Raw genomic sequence first — 17,851 nt, 5'->3', positions numbered from 1 at the left:
TACAGGAATATAACTACTATAATACTGCTCCTATATACAGGAATATAACTACTATAATACTGCTCCTATATACAAGAATATAACTACTGACTGTCTGAATTCAGACCTGCAATAGCTTGTGCTAGGGGTGCTCCCAGGTGAAAGACAGATAGCGTATGCAATACAACTTGTAGAAAGGAGAGACTGGGACACTCACCCAAAAGTTCCAAGCTTAGAGTCGCACTAAATTAAAGACTCTAAGCTTGGAACTTTTGGGTGAGTGCCCCAGTCTCTCCTTTCTACAAGTTGTAACTTCTATAATACTGCTCCTATATACAGGAATATATCTACTATAATACTGCTCCTATATACAGGAATATAACTACTATAATACTGCCCCCTATATACAAGAATATAACTACTATAATACTGCTCCTATATCCAAAACTATAACTACTATAATACTTCTCCTATATACAGGAATATAACTGCTATAATACTGCTCCTATATAACTACAATAATACTGCTCCTATATACAGGGATATAACTACTATAATACTGTCCCCTATATACAGGAATATAACTACTATAATACTGTCCTTATATACAGGAATATAACTATTATAATACTGCTCCTATATACAGGAATATAACTACTATAATACTGCTCCTATATACAGGAATATAACTACTATAATACTGCTCCTATATACAGGAATATAACTACTATAATACTGCCCCCTATATACAAGAATATAACTACTATAATACTGCTCCTATATACAAGAATATAACTACTATAATACTGCCCCCTATATACAGGGATATAACTACTATAATACTGCTCCTATATACAGGAATATAACTACTATAATACTGCTCCTATATACAGGAATATAACTACTATAATACTGCTCCTATATACAGGGATATAACTACTATAATACTGCTCCTATATACAGGGATATAACTACTATAATACTGCTCCTATATACAAGAATATAACTACTATAATACTGCTCCTATATACAGGAATATAACTACTATAATACTGCTCCTATATACAGGAATATAACTACTATAATACTGCTCCTATATACAGGAATATAACTACTATAATACTGCTCCTATATACAGGAATATAACTACTATAATACTGCTCCCTATATACAGGGATATAACTACTATAATACTGCCCCCTATATACAAGAATATAACTACTATAATACTGCTCCTATATACAGGAATATAACTACTATAATACTGCCCCTATATACAGGAATATACTACTATAATACTGCTCCTATATACTAGAATATAACTACTATAATACTGCTCCTATATACAGGAATATAACTACTATAATACTGCTCCTATATACAGGAATATAACTACTATAATACTGCTCCTATATACAGGAATATAACTACTATAATACTGCCCCCCCTATATACAGGAATATAACTACTATAATACTGTCCTTATATACAGGAATATAACTACTATAATACTGCTCCTATATACAGGAATATAACTACTATAATACTGCCCCCTATATACAGGGATATAACTACTATAATACTGCTCCTATATACAGGAATATAACTACTATAATGAACAAGGATCAAGAAACAGAGTCTCGCACTCACCGGACTGAAGATGCAAGTGGTTTATTTCCGATACATCAGAGTAGGCTAGGCGGGGAGAGGGGAGATGGTGAAGCAGGTGTGTTCAGCAGGAGCAACAAAATGTTTCACGCCTACAGAGGCGCTTCGTCGGGCTAGCCCGACGAAGCGCCTCTGTAGGCGTGAAACATTTTGTTGCTCCTGCTGAACACACCTGCTTCACCATCTCCCCTCTCCCCGCCTAGCCTACTCTGATGTATCGGAAATAAACCACTTGCATCTTCAGTCCGGTGAGTGCGAGACTCTGTTTCTTGATCCTTGTTCATTTATCCTGCCTTTTTTGTCTCTGCACCGCCGCTCCACGGTTTGGATACAGTCTGTGTGCTATATACTCCAGTCCCGGGTTTCCCACATTGGGTGTACCTTGTAGTTAGTGCCGGCCGGAACTCTCACCATACGTATAACTACTATAATACTGTCCTTATATACTAGAATTTGTCCCGCAATCACCCTCCTCTGGTATCCCTGACCCGGCTTTCACCATCACAGTCCCCAGAAGTCTTTGCTTTATAACTTACTAAATTATTAAATTGCAATATTCGGGCCGGCAGCAACCGGCGGGGGTCATTTCCATTTGGTGACATTGGAGAATGAGGAGCATCTCATTTCCACCACCTCCTCCTGTATTTACCTCTCCCCAATATATCTGACTTTAATGATCGAGAAAGTCAGAAGAGACTTCACAGGTTCGGACAGGGGACATGTCAATATTGATGGATAGAATTCATTAATAATGTATAGCAGATTCTTCCGGAAGAATGAGTAATATAACGCTGTAATGGGGGGGCAGTCGCATGACTATGACTATAAAACATAATGTCTAGAAGATCTTCTCTGAGTCCTGTTCATCCTGGGCTCCCTGATTCATGAATAGAATGTGGGAACTACATTTGATGACCTTTAGGCTACAAACCCACTTGCCGGATCTGCAGCGAGTCCCCTTGCTGTGTATTTGCAGCGAGACTCACTGCAGATCCCGGCCCTATACTTTCAATGGCAGACAAGTTTGTCCGCAGCCCGCCCCGTTAACCCCCTGGCGAGTCCCCCTGGCGAGCCCCTTTAACACCTCCCGCAGCCCTGGCCGCAAGGGGGGGGGGGGCGATCGGACGGCCGGGGCTGCCGGGGCGATTGGGGCTGCGGGGGAGTGCTCGGTGCTGTGGGGGGGGGGGGGGGGGGGGCGATCAGGGCTGCGGGAGGTGTTAAAGGGGCTGCGGGCGGGGGGCTCGCTGGAGCACATACTTCACCTGGTCCCCGCTCCGGCTTGCTGAAGAAACCAGGAACCGCCGAAGCAAGCCGGAGCCGGGATCAGGTGAAGTATCAGCTCCGGCGGCCGGGGGGTTAACGGGGCGGGCTGCAGACAAACTCGCAGCAGGGATGTACATCCCTGCTGCGTGTTTGTCTGCCATTGAAAGTATAGGGCCGGGATCTGCAGAGGGGACTCTGAGAGACCAGCCAAAGGTAACACTGCGGGCTGCTGGTTAAAGCGCTCAATGCAGTGAAATCCTAGGTGCATTGCTCTCTGGGAAACATGAATATGCAAAAAAGAAAAGCCCGTGGAGGTTTTTATTTTTTGCATATTCATTTTTCCAAGGCAGCAATGCACCTAGGATTTCACTGCTGCCTGTGTTATTGTTTGGCTGGTCTCCCTGAGATCAGTGATCTGTTTCTCTTATGGCTTTACTTGGCATTGCTCTAACCTAGCCAGAATCCTGCTCCAAACTGATGAAAGGCAACACCCGAAACAGCTGTCTGTGGATGGCTGGGTCCTTCCCGGAGGGATATCTGGCTAGTCCTGTGTTTTGAGACTCTTAAATGAGGCTCCACAGGTTCTTCTTTTTTACATATTGTATAACGCTCTGATATTTCCGCACTACCTTCCTCTGTCCTAACCCCCTCCCAGGACAAAGTGATGTTCACTTCCCTTGTTACTTCATCCCCAGCCGGCACTATTTTTCATATACTGTATGTAAAAGAACACTGCAGAGACATCATCACGTGTCTCAATGTTAGTGAACTAGCCAGACCTTCCTCCGGGAAGTAACAACCAAGCCAAGGAATGTCTCCAATCAAGGAAACCACCCAAGCAAAGTATCCATCCACAGACAGCTGTTTCGAGGTATTTGCCCCTCATCAGTGTGGAGTAGGATTCTGGCTAGGTGGGAGCAATTGCCTAGTAAGTGCATGCAAAAAGGGATGATGGTTGACCTCAGGGAGATCAGTGTCCTTTTGCATGCACTTACTAGGCAATTGCTCCCACTATAGAATCCTACTCTACACTGTTGAGGGGCAAATACCCCGAAACAGCCGTCTTTGGATGGATACCTTGCTTGGGTGGTTTCCTTGATTAGAGACATTCCTTGGCTTGGTTGTTCCTTCCCGGAGGAAGGTCTGGCTAGTTCACTGATGTTGAGACACGTGATGGAGTCTCTGCAGTGTTCTTTTGCATATTTGATTTCCCAGGGGGCAATGTTCTAGAACAGTGCTTCTCAATTCCAGTCCTCAGGCCTCACCAACAGGTCATGTTTTGAGGCTATCCCATGCACAGGACACCTGTGCTAATACCTGATGCACTGAGTATAATTATATCACCTGTGAAATAATAAGGAAATACTCAAAACATGACTTGTTAGTGAGGCCTGAGGACTGGAATTTAGAAACACTGTTCTAGAATACATTGACGTTGAGACACATGATGGTGTCTCTGCGGTGTTCTGGTTGATCTCCCTGAGGTCAACCAGCGTCCTTTTGCAGGCACTATTTTTCAAGCTGTGCCATACCAGCCTTACACCAGCACATCATGCGGAATATCACCCGTGCCCTGACCAACAGTTTCATGGAAGGTCCATTTAACCACTGACACATGGACCCGTGCTTGTGGCTAGGGTGATGGCACACTGGATGAACTTGGTGGAGGCCAGAACCGATTTGGACCAGGGTCGGGACACGTCTTACCAACCATGAGGATTACGGGCCTCAGTCATGGTTTCCACGGTAGATTGCTCCACTTCCATCAAACTCTTCCCCTCCACTTTTCAACCATCAGCATGCCGCCATTAGTCGCAAGCTGGAAGCGCTGCATCACTGCCCTGCCAAAGCAGCAACAGGCCGCACTAAAACTGCTCAGCCTAGGCGATAAACAGCACATCACTGCAGAGCTGATGAACAGTATCCAGACTGATCTGTGGCTCTTGTCGCTTAACTTAGAACCAGGCATGGTTGTGTGTGACAATGGCCATGACCTTGTGGCGGCTCTGCAGCACGGCGACCTCACACACGTCTTCATGCCTGGCACAAGACTTTACCATTGTGGTTTAACGTTTTCTGGTTTTCCAGAGCTTCTCCACATGGTGTGTGGCGTGTGTGCCCATCTCAGGAAGTCCTCCACTGATTGAGCCGCTCTGAAGACACTGCAACAGCACCTCGGTTTGCCAGATGTGGTCACACACTGGGACTCCACATTCTACATATTGGTGAGGGTTTGGGAGCCGCAGAGAGAGAGACAGAAACATGTCCTTTGGTTTGCCAGCCACCAGACTTCACTAACGAGGACTGGGCACGGATGGCCGACATCTGTGAGTATTAGACAAACTTTGAGGATGGTGATGGTGAGTGTCACCGCCGCTAATGTGAGCTTAACCATACCACTGCTGTTGTCTATTGAAACGCTCACTGCAGTCCATTAAGGACAACACTTTGGGCGGGAGCTAGGATGGCCTGAAGAGAAGGAGGAGATGGAGGGTCATCTTCCTGGTAAGGACAGAGAATTGTTGACTGTTGACAGTCTGGCACACATGGCAGACTTCATGTTAAGCTGCCTCAACCATGACCCTCACGTTACAGCCATTTTTGCCAACAAAAATGACTGGTTGTTCACCTTCCTCGACCCATGGGTATAGGGAGAACTTCACTTATCTTCTTCCCTGAGTTGAGAGAAGTATACAAGTTCAGCTATACCACAAGGCCCTGGTTAAGAAATTGCTCAAAGCCTTCTTTTCTACATCTAAATACTACAGGCAGAGGACTTGGTTCTGTGGCCAATAAGGATGGGACATGAGGGGACCAGGCAGCATGGCAAACACTGGAAGATGTAAAACATGTTTATGACACCCAACCAAGATAAATCCACTGACACACATCCTAGGATGTCACTTAGGGAAAAGTTCTGGAAGACAGTGAGGGAGTATGTAGTGGACTGCACCTACGTCCTCCCTGATCACTCTGCACTATCCAAGATGTCGACAAGTTTATGACACCCAACCAGGATAAATCCACTGATACGTATCCTAGGATGTCACATGGAGGGACAAGTTCAGGAAGATGGTGAGGAACAATGCAGTGGACATCATCCTCCTCCCTGATCACTCACGCTATTAAACTATAGGGTGACAAAGCTGGACACATGACATGAACTGGCACTGTACACCTTGGAGGTGATGGCCTGCCCTGCCGCTAATGTCTTGTAAGAGAGGGTAGTTAGCACTGCAGGGGCATCATCACCAATAATCGTATCTGCCTGTCAGCTGAGAATGTTGACAGTCTGACGCTTATCAAGATAAATAAGGATTCTACCAGACTTCTGTGGTGTCCCACCACAGGTGCTTTCTAGAGCACCTTATAAGTCACTTTTTCAGGTTAGCAAGTGGGAGATGTAGTACATGGTTTTCCCCACTGGGTCTCACCATGGGTCTTACCACTGTTGATAGTGTCTTCTATGCACAGCTAAAGTCAAGGGTTAACTGTACCACGTGTTTGTGTACTGACTAGTCACAGGTGCTCTTTTCTCTAAGCCTATCCTAGCTTTCCTCTCTCTCTCACACACTCAACCCCACCACTCACAGGAGGGTTAGCTTTGCCCCTATAGGAGTTAGTTCCTGGTGTAGGAAGTGAGTCAGAGTGAGAGGACACAAACAGACCTAGTTGCTGCAGAAGTTAAGCCTGGACCTGGCTTTGGCCAGGACCCCTGACAGGGACCAGAGATGCAACAAAAGACTTTCTTTTATGCAAGCAACTAAGTTCACTATGCAGTGCTAATTTCACCTTAGAGGAGAGAAGCCACCTAGGATAACCCTAGCCCATGCCAAGAACCCTTCTAAAATGTGCAGTGCAGTCTCCTGAAACAAGAGGGACTGACCCCAATAGGACAAAGGTACCAGGGAAAAAATCTACGTATCCTACTGAGCAGGATGACTAGGAAGTCTTGGCAACCTGCTACACCCAGATAAAGGATGACTGGGGCTTGTATTACCCACCTAGGATGATTATTTTGCAACTAGGGGGCATAGGCAGTTCAGAGCCACAACTAGGCATCCCTGAGTACGAGTATCACTTGTCTCTTCTTTCTACACCCTTGTTCCCGGCAGAGCACATATACTACATTTGGCAGGGCTCCTCTGGCAACTTCTCTCCTGTTCCTTCTCTCTACAAAGCACCAACTCTTACAAGCACTGGTTCTACCTCACTGTCAGCCGCAGCGTTTTGTACTGTACTGTTGTATAACGAGTACTGTTAACCTAAAGCCTTATTTAGTAAAGTATTCTATTTTTATTCAACGCATGGGACTCTGTCAAGTCTGTCAGCACCTGCACCTAGGCACACCACTGAACACTTGGGTTATTTTTCCCCTTTCTGTGATTGGGGGTACCAACATCCCGGGTCGGTCTGCTACCACTCCAGGTTACCGTGACAAGTGCCCAAGTGAGCCTCAACACTCCCGAAGGTTATCGACCATTGAGGACAGCAAACTGGCCAAACAGGTATCTACATCACACCTGAATACACCTAAACCCTAGTAGTATCACGGAAGTGGCCGAGTATCAAACTTCACCAAAACAAGGCAGCATACCATAAAGCGTGTGTTAGCATCAGGTGTGTTAGCATCTTCCTCCTCCTCCTCCTCCTCACTAAGAGCCTCAATGCACTGAAGATAGAAACTTTTACGGAGGTCACAACCAGGCTCTTGCACGCAATTTTTTAGTGTGTCACACCAGGCTCTCACACACAATTTTTGAGAGTGTCACACCAGTCTTCCAGTACTTATCATCTGCTGTATGTCCTGCAGAAAGTGGTGTAATCTCTTCAGTCTGACACAGTGCTCTCTGATGCTACCTCTGTCCATGTCAGGAACTGTCCAGAGCAGCAGCAAGTCCCAACCAGAAAACCTCTCCTGCTCTCTAGACTGGAGAGAAAACACCACTTCCTGCAGGACATACAGCAGCTGATAAGTACTGGAAGATTTGACATTTTTAATAGAAGTCTCTGGCACTAGTTGATTTTAAAGAATTTTTTTTTTCTCTCAGACATGGATCTATGTTGGGGTGCTGCATCCCTGTTCTGTGGCACTGACCCCTCCTCCGCCTTCAACTTCCGCCTATAATGACTGGTACCATGACTGGGCCATTTTTTTTTAAATAAGTGGTTCAGCGGTTTCATACATACCCTGGTATTCCAGAGCTAGCGCACTTGCCCTCTAATAGTTGTAAAAGGATTGAAAGTGTGAACATTCAAATTCCGGGGTCTCTCACTAAGACTTATTGTTATTAATCTTTTTTTTACCTGCAAGAATTTAAAAGAGGTTCACTCGAGGCTCTCGCCCACTTTGGATCCATCACAATTGTCCATGATGCTTGATACAGGATGGGTCTGGGTGGGTCTGACCATGTCACGCTTATGCAATGACAGTTAGGCTGGGTTCACACTGCCTTTTTTTTTTTTTTTTTTTTTGCAAAAAATGTATGTATGTGCGTGCTTCCGTTTTAATCAGTTTTTTTATCATGGAAATCAATAGAAAAATTGATCAAAATTAATTTTTGGACCGGCCGGATGATCTCCATTTCTGCATACTTCGATTGCGGGGGCACCTGTGTGTGCCCGCATGCCAGTTCATATTGCACACAATGAATAGTGGCCGCACAAAACTGACATGTCAGTTTTTCGTGCGGCCCGTAGGAATCCTGGCCAGAGCGTATACAATAGTATGTATGCAGGAACTCAGCATAGCCACTACATAGGAAAGGAAATGATTTGCTTTTTGCCCCTTCACAGTGCAGACTCTCCTGCGGCAGCCCTGCAGAACAGCTGATCAGTGGGTTTTTTGCACCCTGATCACATATTGATATCCTATCCTAAAGACCAGGCATCAAAATGTAGAATTGGAACTACTATAGGTGGTGAATGGGGATATTTGGCCTGACTTTCCCAATACAATGGCTGGTTGATATGGCTGCCGCCTTCTGGCTGCTCCCCGCTGGGCTGGCTTGTGGCTCCCAGTCTCAGTCTGTCCCTATTCCTCTCTGGTAAGCTGTAGGTTTAAAGGGGAAGTCCAGCAACTTTAAATAACTGACAGTCGTCAGGGGCAGGAGGAACATAATAAACAGTCATTACTTACCTTTCCCTGTGCCCGCAAAGCACCACATAACAGTCCCTGGGACCCTGGCCGGGATTTTCCCCCTAGCTATCCTCACTGTACATATACCATCATACCGGGGGGTATCTATCCTCACTGTACATATACCATCATACCGGGGGCATCTATCCTCACTGTACATATACCATCATACCGGGGGGGGGGGGGGGGTAACTATCCTCACTGTACATATACCATCATACCGGAGGGTAACTATCCTCACTGTACATATACCATCATACCGGGGGCATCTATCCTCACTGTACATATACCACCATACCGGAGGGCATCTATCCTCACTGTACATATACCATCATACCGGGGGGTAACTATCCTCACTGTACATATACCATCATACCGGGGGCATCTATCCTCACTGTATATATACCATCATACCAGGGGTAACTATCCTCACTGTACATATACCATCATACCGGGAGGTAACTATCCTCACTGTACATATACCATCATACCGGGGAGCATCTATCCTCACTGTACATATACCATCATACCGGGAGGTAACTATCCTCACTGTACATATACCATCATACCGGAGGGCATCTATCCTCACTGTACATATACCATCATACCGGGGGCATCTACCCTCACTGTACATATACCATCATACCGGGGGCATCTATCCTCAATGTACATATACCATCATACCGGGGGCATCTATCCTCACTGTACATATACCATCATACCGGAGGGTAACTATCCTCACTGTACATACACCATCATACCGGGGGCATCTATCCTCACTGTACATACACCATCATACCGGGGGTATCTATCCTCACTGTACATATACCATCATACCGGGGGGTATCTATCCTCACTGTACATATACCATCATACCGGGGGCATCTATCCTCACTGTACATATACCATCATACCGGGGGCATCTATCCTCACTGTACATATACCATCATACTGGGGGCATCTATCCTCACTGTACATATACCATCATACTGGGGGCATCTATCCTCACTGTACATACACCATCATACCGGGGGGTATCTATCCTCACTGTACATATACCATCATACCGGGGGCATCTATCCTCACTGTACATATACCATCATACCGGGGGCATCTATCCTCACTGTACATATACCATCATACCGGGGGCATCTATCCTCACTGTACATATACCATCATACCGGGGGGGCATCTATCCTCACTGTACATACACCATCATACCGGGGGAGCTATCCTCACTGTACATACACCATCATACCGGGGGGTATCTATCCTCACTGTACATATACCATCATACCGGGGGCACTCTCCTCATTGTACATATACCATCATACCGGGGGGTATCTATCCTCACTGTACATACACCATCATACCGGGGGCATCTATCCTCACTGTACATATACCATCATACCGGGGGGTATCTATCCTCACTGTACATACACCATCATACCGGGGGGATCTATCCTCACTGTACATACACCATCATACCAGGGGTAACTATCCTCACTGTACATATACCATCATACCGGGGGCATCTATCCTCACTGTACATATACCATCATACCGGGGGGAGATATCCTCACTGTACATATACCATCATACTGGGGGCATCTATCCTCACTGCACATATACCATCATACCGGGGGCATCTATCCTCACTGTACATACCGGGGGGGGGGGGTATCTATCCTCACTGCACATATACCATCATAACGGGGTTAACTATCCTCACTGTACATATACCATCATACCGGGGGGGGGGGGTATCTATCCTCACTGCACATATACCATCATAACGGGGGTAACTATCCTCACTGTACATATACCATCATACCGGGGGTAACTATCCTCACTGTACATATACCATCATACTGGGGGCATCTATCCTCACTGTACATATACCATCATACCGGGGGGTAACTATCCTCACTGTACATATACCATCATACCGGGAGGTATCTATCCTCACTGTACATATACCATCATACCGGGGGTATCTATCCTCACTGCACATATACCATCATACCGGGGGCATCTATGCTCACTGCACATATACCATCATACCGGGGGGGGGTATCTATCCTCACTGCACATATACCATCATACCGGGGGTAACTATCCTCACTGTACATATACCATCATACCGGGGGTAACTATCCTCACTGTACATATACCATCATACCGGGGGCATCTACCCTCACTGTACATATACCATCATACCGGGGGTATCTATCCTCACTGCACATATACCATCATACCGGGGGCATCTATGCTCACTGCACATATACCATCATACCGGGGGGGGGGTATCTATCCTCACTGCACATATACCATCATACCGGGGGGGGGGGGGTATCTATCCTCACTGCACATATACCATCATACCGGGGGTAACTATCCTCACTGTACATATACCATCATATCGGGAAGGGGGGGGGGGTAATCTTTCCTCACTGTACATATACCATCATACCGGGGGTATCTATGCTCACTGTACATATACCATCATACCAGGGGGATCTATCCTTACTGTACATATACCATCATACCGGGGGCATCTATGCTCACTGTACATATACCATCATACCGGGGGGGGGGGGGGGACAGATATATGTATCACAGTGTATGAACAAGCATCAGGCAGGATGGATACATTTATCATGAGTTGTAAAGAGATCACAGATATACATTACATTCAGAGGCAGATGAATGCACATCCATTACACCTACATGACACATGTACACTAGGACATACACAGTATGGATGCACACCCACCACCCTGCTGAGGGGCTTTGGGATCCATCTTTAGGAGGGCAGTGAGGGGCTCTGGGATCCATCTTTAGGAGGGCAGTGAGGGGGGGGGGCTGGGATCCATCTTTAGGAGGGCAGTGAGGGGGGGGGGGCTGGGATCCATCTTTAGGAGGGCAGTGAGGGGGGGCTGGGATCCATCTTTAGGAGGGCAGTGAGGGGGGGGGGGGCTGGGATCCATCTTTAGGAGGGCAGTGAGGGGCTCTGGGATCCATCTTTAGGAGGGCAGTGAGGGGGGGCTGGGATCCATCTTTAGGAGGGCAGTGAGGGGCTCTGGGATCCATCTTTAGGAGGGCAGTGAGGGGGGGGGGCTGGGATCCATCTTTAGGAGGGCAGTGAGGGGGGGGGGGGGCTGGGATCCATCTTTAGGAGGGCAGTGAGGGGGGCTGGGATCCATCTTTAGGAGGGCAGTGAGGGGGGGGGGGGCTGGGATCCATCTTTAGGAGGGCAGTGAGGGGGGGCTGGGATCCATCTTTAGGAGGGCAGTGAGGGGGGCTGGGATCCATCTTTAGGAGGGCAGTGAGGGGGGCTGGGATCCATCTTTAGGAGGGCAGTGAGGGGGGCTGGGATCCATCTTTAGGAGGGCAGTGAGGGGGGGGGCTGGGATCCATCTTTAGGAGGGCAGTGAGGGGCTCTGGGATCCATCTTTAGGAGGGCAGTGAGGGGGGGGCTGGGATCCATCTTTAGGAGGGCAGTGAGGGGGGCTGGGATCCATCTTTAGGAGGGCAGTGAGGGGCTCTGGGATCCATCTTTAGGAGGGCAGTGAGGGGGGGGGGCTGGGATCCATCTTTAGGAGGGCAGTGAGGGGGGGGCTGGGATCCATCTTTAGGAGGGCAGTGAGGGGGGCTGGGATCCATCTTTAGGAGGGCAGTGAGGGGCTCTGGGATCCATCTTTAGGAGGGCAGTGAGGGGGGGGGCTGGGATCCATCTTTAGGAGGGCAGTGAGGGGCTCTGGGATCCATCTTTAGGAGGGCAGTGAGGGGGGGGGCTGGGATCCATCTTTAGGAGGGCAGTGAGGGGGGGCTGGGATCCATCTTTTGGAGGGCAGTGAGGGGGGGGGGCTGGGATCCATCTTTAGGAGGGCAGTGAGGGGGGGCTGGGATCCATCTTTAGGAGGGCAGTGAGGGGCTCTGGGATCCATCTTTAGGAGGGCAGTGAGGGGGCTGGGATCCATCTTTAGGAGGGCAGTGAGGGGGGTCTGGGATCCATCTTTAGGAGGGCAGTGAGGGGGGGCTGGGATCCATCTTTAGGAGGGCAGTGAGGGGCTCTGGGATCCATCTTTAGGAGGGCAGTGAGGGGGGGGCTGGGATCCATCTTTAGGAGGGCAGTGAGGGGGGGGGGCTGGGATCCATCTTTAGGAGGGCAGTGAGGGGGGGGGGCTGGGATCCATCTTTAGGAGGGCAGTGAGGGGGGGCTGGGATCCATCTTTAGGAGGGCAGTGAGGGGGGGCTGGGATCCATCTTTAGGAGGGCAGTGAGGGGGGCTGGGATCCATCTTTAGGAGGGCAGTGAGGGGGGGGGGGGCTGGGATCCATCTTTAGGAGGGCAGTGAGGGGGGGGGCTGGGATCCATCTTTAGGAGGGCAGTGAGGGGGGCTGGGATCCATCTTTAGGAGGGCAGTGAGGGGCTCTGGGATCCATCTTTAGGCGTGCAGTGAGGGGGGGGGGCTGGGATCCATCTTTAGGAGGGCAGTGAGGGGGGGCTGGAATCCATCTTTAGGAGGGCAGTGAGGGGGGGGGGCTGGGATCCATCTTTAGGAGGGCAGTGAGGGGGGCTGGGATCCATCTTTAGGAGGGCAGTGAGGGGCTCTGGGATCCATCTTTAGGAGGGCAGTGAGGGGGGGCTGGGATCCATCTTTAGGAGGGCAGTGAGGGGGGGCTGGAATCCATCTTTAGGAGGGCAGTGAGGGGGGGGGGGGGGGCTGGGATCCATCTTTAGGAGGGCAGTGAGGGGGGGCCGGGGGTCTCTGGACACAGGACAGGACTATGGAGCCAGAACTGCTCTGATCCTGCATCCACACAGACTGATCCTCCCCCATCCTATCTTCCCTGACTCGACCTCTGCAGCCACACAGACTATATAACAGAGGAGGGGGGGAGGGTAACCTGAGACATGACTGATCTCAGGAGAACAGGACAGAACAGTCATTACAGCTGCCTGTTCCTCCTGCTCCATCTCACACACAGATCAGTGACACAGTACACTTACCTGCTGTCACTGCTGACTCTCTGGCTTCTGAGGAAATGCTCAGCCCTGCGCCCCCTGCAGGCCGGGAGGAGCCATGGACGGCAAAGCTCTTGCTTCCCCTTCTGTGCTGCACACACAACCTCCTACTGCCGTCACTGTACGGCCTGAGGGAGGGGCCACAGCGTCCTGGGAGGGGGGAGATCATTACACACAGTGGGCAGGAGCAGTGAAGTGGTGAGTGAGAGGGGAGGGTGGTTGCCTGATGGGGCCCCCCCAGGTGCTGGGCCCGGTCGCCATGGCGACCTCTGCACCAATGGTAGCTAGGCCACTGGATGAGGTATACACTGCAGTTAGTGTTTTCCCCACTAGGTGTCACTACTGTGTTTGCATGTAACTTATTCTATGCACAGCTGAAGTCTGTGTCACATGTATTTCACCCACTCACAGGTGCAGATGCTTTCCCTCCTTCTTCTAGCCTATCTTCTTCTTCCTTTCTTTCTGCACACACACGCAGCCCACCAATCACAGGAATGGTTACACGGACCCCTATAGTAAGTACTTAGTTCCTGGTGGGAGGAGTTAGTGAGTTGGTTGGAGTGTTAGTCAGTTGTCGTCTGGAGTAAGTCTGGCAGGGACACAACTAAGCAACCACCGTTCTTTTCCTATTAGCAACAGAACCACTGTGCATTGTTAGAACTCAACAAGAGGAGAGAAGCCACACAGGGAACACTTTGTCAACATCAGGAACCTTCTCTACAAAGTGCAGGGCAGTTACCTCAGCAGTCATAGGAACTGACCCCAGTGAAACAAAGGTACAGAATGTCTACGTATTCCACTGTGCAGTGCCAAACAACCAGGAAGTCTTGGGAGTCAGCTAAGCCCAGATAACAAGGCCTGGGGCTCGTACTACCCACATAGGACGGGTAGCCCACTACTAGGGGGCAAAAGAGTATGATTATTCTCTTTTCTTCTTCTCTTCCTCAACTCACCTCAACTGTTCCAGGCAGAGAACACTTCTACATTGGACAAGGCCCCTCAGGCAACCCCTCTCCTCTCCTCTTTCTACTGAAAAGCTACTTCTTGCCGAGGTATTTTCAGTGTATTGCATTACGTTCTCTCAAGTAAGCCGTTCTATTATTTTGAAGCATTGGACTCTGGCCTATCCTTGTGCACTCGCACCCACACACCTTTACACTTGGGTAAACCTTTTACTGACAGTGCTGCCACTGTGCTAAACTGTCACGGGTGGGTCCTATACCACTCCAGGCTACCGTGACAAGTGCCCAAGTGACCCTAGACCCACTCAACTACCGCAACAACGTACCACCTGACCCAGCAAGGAGACCACCCAAAACTCTCCCCATAAGCACCGCCAACTTACCACACGACCACTTGGAGGTCACCAAGAAACGAGCATTTTTTCCCATAGAATTCAAAGGGGTTCGATATTTGATCGAATAGTTGAACATTGTGGTCCATTCAAATGGAATTTCGGGCTTTTGAATATTTCACTACTCTACTCAATCTTTAACGCACACAAATACAGAGGTTTTTCATCCTTTGTTTGCAAATAATGGATGAAACAACGGACTGCAAAAACGTAGTGTGGCTTCATTGGTGGGTGAAGTTTGAGTTCCCCCTCATCTATGGTCATCAAAGATGACGGGAACTCAGGTGAGAGATGGGAGGACTTTTAAGGGGTATTGGAGGAATATTTTTTTTGTTTTGTTTCTCTACAAGTAAATGTCCAGGAGAGAGGGGAGTTCACCCACTTTAAATTGGACGTTCTCTTGGGGTTGGTGCACAATATTGTCAGACTGTAAAAGTGATGTAATTCAGGGAGCTGGGGGTCTTAGATGCATCTATGCTCCCCCAGCTGTGCCAGCTCCAATACCGCAACTTCCGTGGTGTTTACAGACACCCTCCCCTCTGCCGAATAGGAGGCCCCTGAAGAAATGCTCCAGTCAGGGCCGTTTCTAGAGGCAGGCGGGCCAGGCAACCACACGGGCACGCTGGTTGCACCCCCCGGACTTGACTTATCTGCGCGCACCCCCGGCCGCCCGCCACATTATCTGCCCAGACCGGCCGCCCCATCACTAAAGTAGAGATTCTACAATAAAATTGAATGTTCTATATGAGTTGAAGGATTCCAGATTCTTCTTTGCTATTACACCCTGGAATCCACAGGTATACCTTTGTGCTCAAAATTTGCTAAGATATGTGAGAAGGCACGAACTTATCACACTGGGCGCTGACCACATCTATTTACTTTACTATTGACATTATTACTATATGGGGCACAATAGGGGACATTATTACTACATGAAGGCACAGCAGGAGGCATTATTACTATATTGGGGTACATCTGGGGAATTATTAGTATATGGAGGGCACAGCAGGAGACATTATTACTATATGGAGGCACAGCAGGAGGCATTATTGCTATATGGGGAACAGCAGGAGAAATTATTACTATATGGAGGGCACAGCAGAGACATTATTACTATAAGGGGGTACAGCAGGGGTCATTATTACTATATGGGGACACAGCAGGGGACATTGTTACTATATGGAGGGCACAGCAGAGACATTATTACTATCAGGGGGTAAAGCAGGGGACATTATTACTATATGGGGACACAGCAGGGGATCCTACCTACAGGGGGAAACCCACATACCTACTCACTTTACTGCATATGACACAAAAAAGTGGAAGTTGTTGTAAAAGTGCAGAGCCTAAGATGTTTGTCTGGCAGGTTCAGAAAAGATGAATTGTTGCTGCAAGAAATCATCATGATGGTCCGGGCCAGAAGGAGAGGAAAAGTGACGCCTCAGATCAAAGAAGACGTCACCTGTGAGTCACTCAATGACTTTTTTTGCCTCAAGTTGAAAAGGGTTGAATAGGACAAGGGGGCACGTCCTCCGACTGGAGAAAAGAAGGTTCAATCTCCGGAGGCGACAAGCCTTCTTTACAATGAGAACTGTCAATCTGTGGAACAGTCACCACAGGATCTGGACACAGCAACAACAGTGGAGGGCTTCAAAACAGGAGAGACCAAAATAACATAAATGCATATGAATAGTGCCTATCATCATCTGTCCCCTTCCATGTATCCATCCCCTCCTTGTATACCCCTCGTCCCTGTATCCATCCCCTCCTTGTATATCCCCCTTCCCTCCATCCATCCCCTCCTTGTATAACCCCCTTCCCTCCATCCATCCCCTCCTTGTATATCCCCCTTCCCTCCATCCATCCCCTCCTTGTATACCCCCCTTCCCTTCATCCATCCATCCCCTCCTTGTATATCCCCCTTCCCTGTATCCATCTCCTCCTTGTATATCCCACTTCCCTCTATCCATCCCCTCCTTGTATACCCCCTTCCCTGTATCCATCCCCTCCTTGTATACCCCCCCTTCCCTGTATCCATCCCTTTCTTGGTTGAACTAGATTGACATGTGTCTTTCTTCAACCATATTAACTATGTAACACTGCTCGATGCCATAATACACACACTGCTTCTCCCTAGTAACAACAGCAACCCCCCCCCCCCCCCCCCCCCCCCCCCCCCCCCCCCCCCCCCCCCACACACCAAATAAAAAAAAAAAATTTGCCCTGTAGTTAAAATTACCTAGAAACGGTCCTGGCTCCGGTCTCCGGTCTCCCATTGACTTTAATGGGTTCCTTACTTGAATTGAGCACCCGAGCATTGGAAAACACTATACCGTAGTATCGAGCATTCCAGCATGTTAGACCTCGCTCGTCTCTAATCGTGACCCACAATCCTTTCCAAACACGTCGGAAGCTGT

The 17,851-nt window shown here is 48.5% G+C and overlaps 2 long non-coding RNA genes across 2 annotated transcripts in view; one reads left to right on the top strand and one right to left on the bottom strand.

Annotated features, from left to right (window-relative positions):
• The window catches only part of LOC138768202 (uncharacterized), a 38,052-nt gene extending 23,752 nt beyond the window's left edge, over positions 1 to 14,300 (bottom strand). Inside the window, exon 1 of the long non-coding RNA XR_011358945.1 lies at positions 14,066 to 14,300. This is a non-coding gene — a long non-coding RNA (uncharacterized lncRNA). The remainder of the gene's footprint in view (positions 1 to 14,065) is intronic.
• LOC138768201 (uncharacterized) overlaps positions 1 to 17,851 on the top strand; it is an 860,246-nt gene that overhangs the window by 823,916 nt on the left and 18,479 nt on the right. The window lies entirely within an intron of this gene.

The sequence above is a fragment of the Dendropsophus ebraccatus genome, chromosome 11, assembly GCF_027789765.1.
Source record: "Dendropsophus ebraccatus isolate aDenEbr1 chromosome 11, aDenEbr1.pat, whole genome shotgun sequence".
In the NCBI taxonomy this organism is placed as follows: Eukaryota; Metazoa; Chordata; class Amphibia; order Anura; family Hylidae; genus Dendropsophus; species Dendropsophus ebraccatus.
The sequence above is the reverse complement of the archived record's forward strand: the minus strand, read 5'-3'. Positions and strand labels throughout refer to the sequence as shown.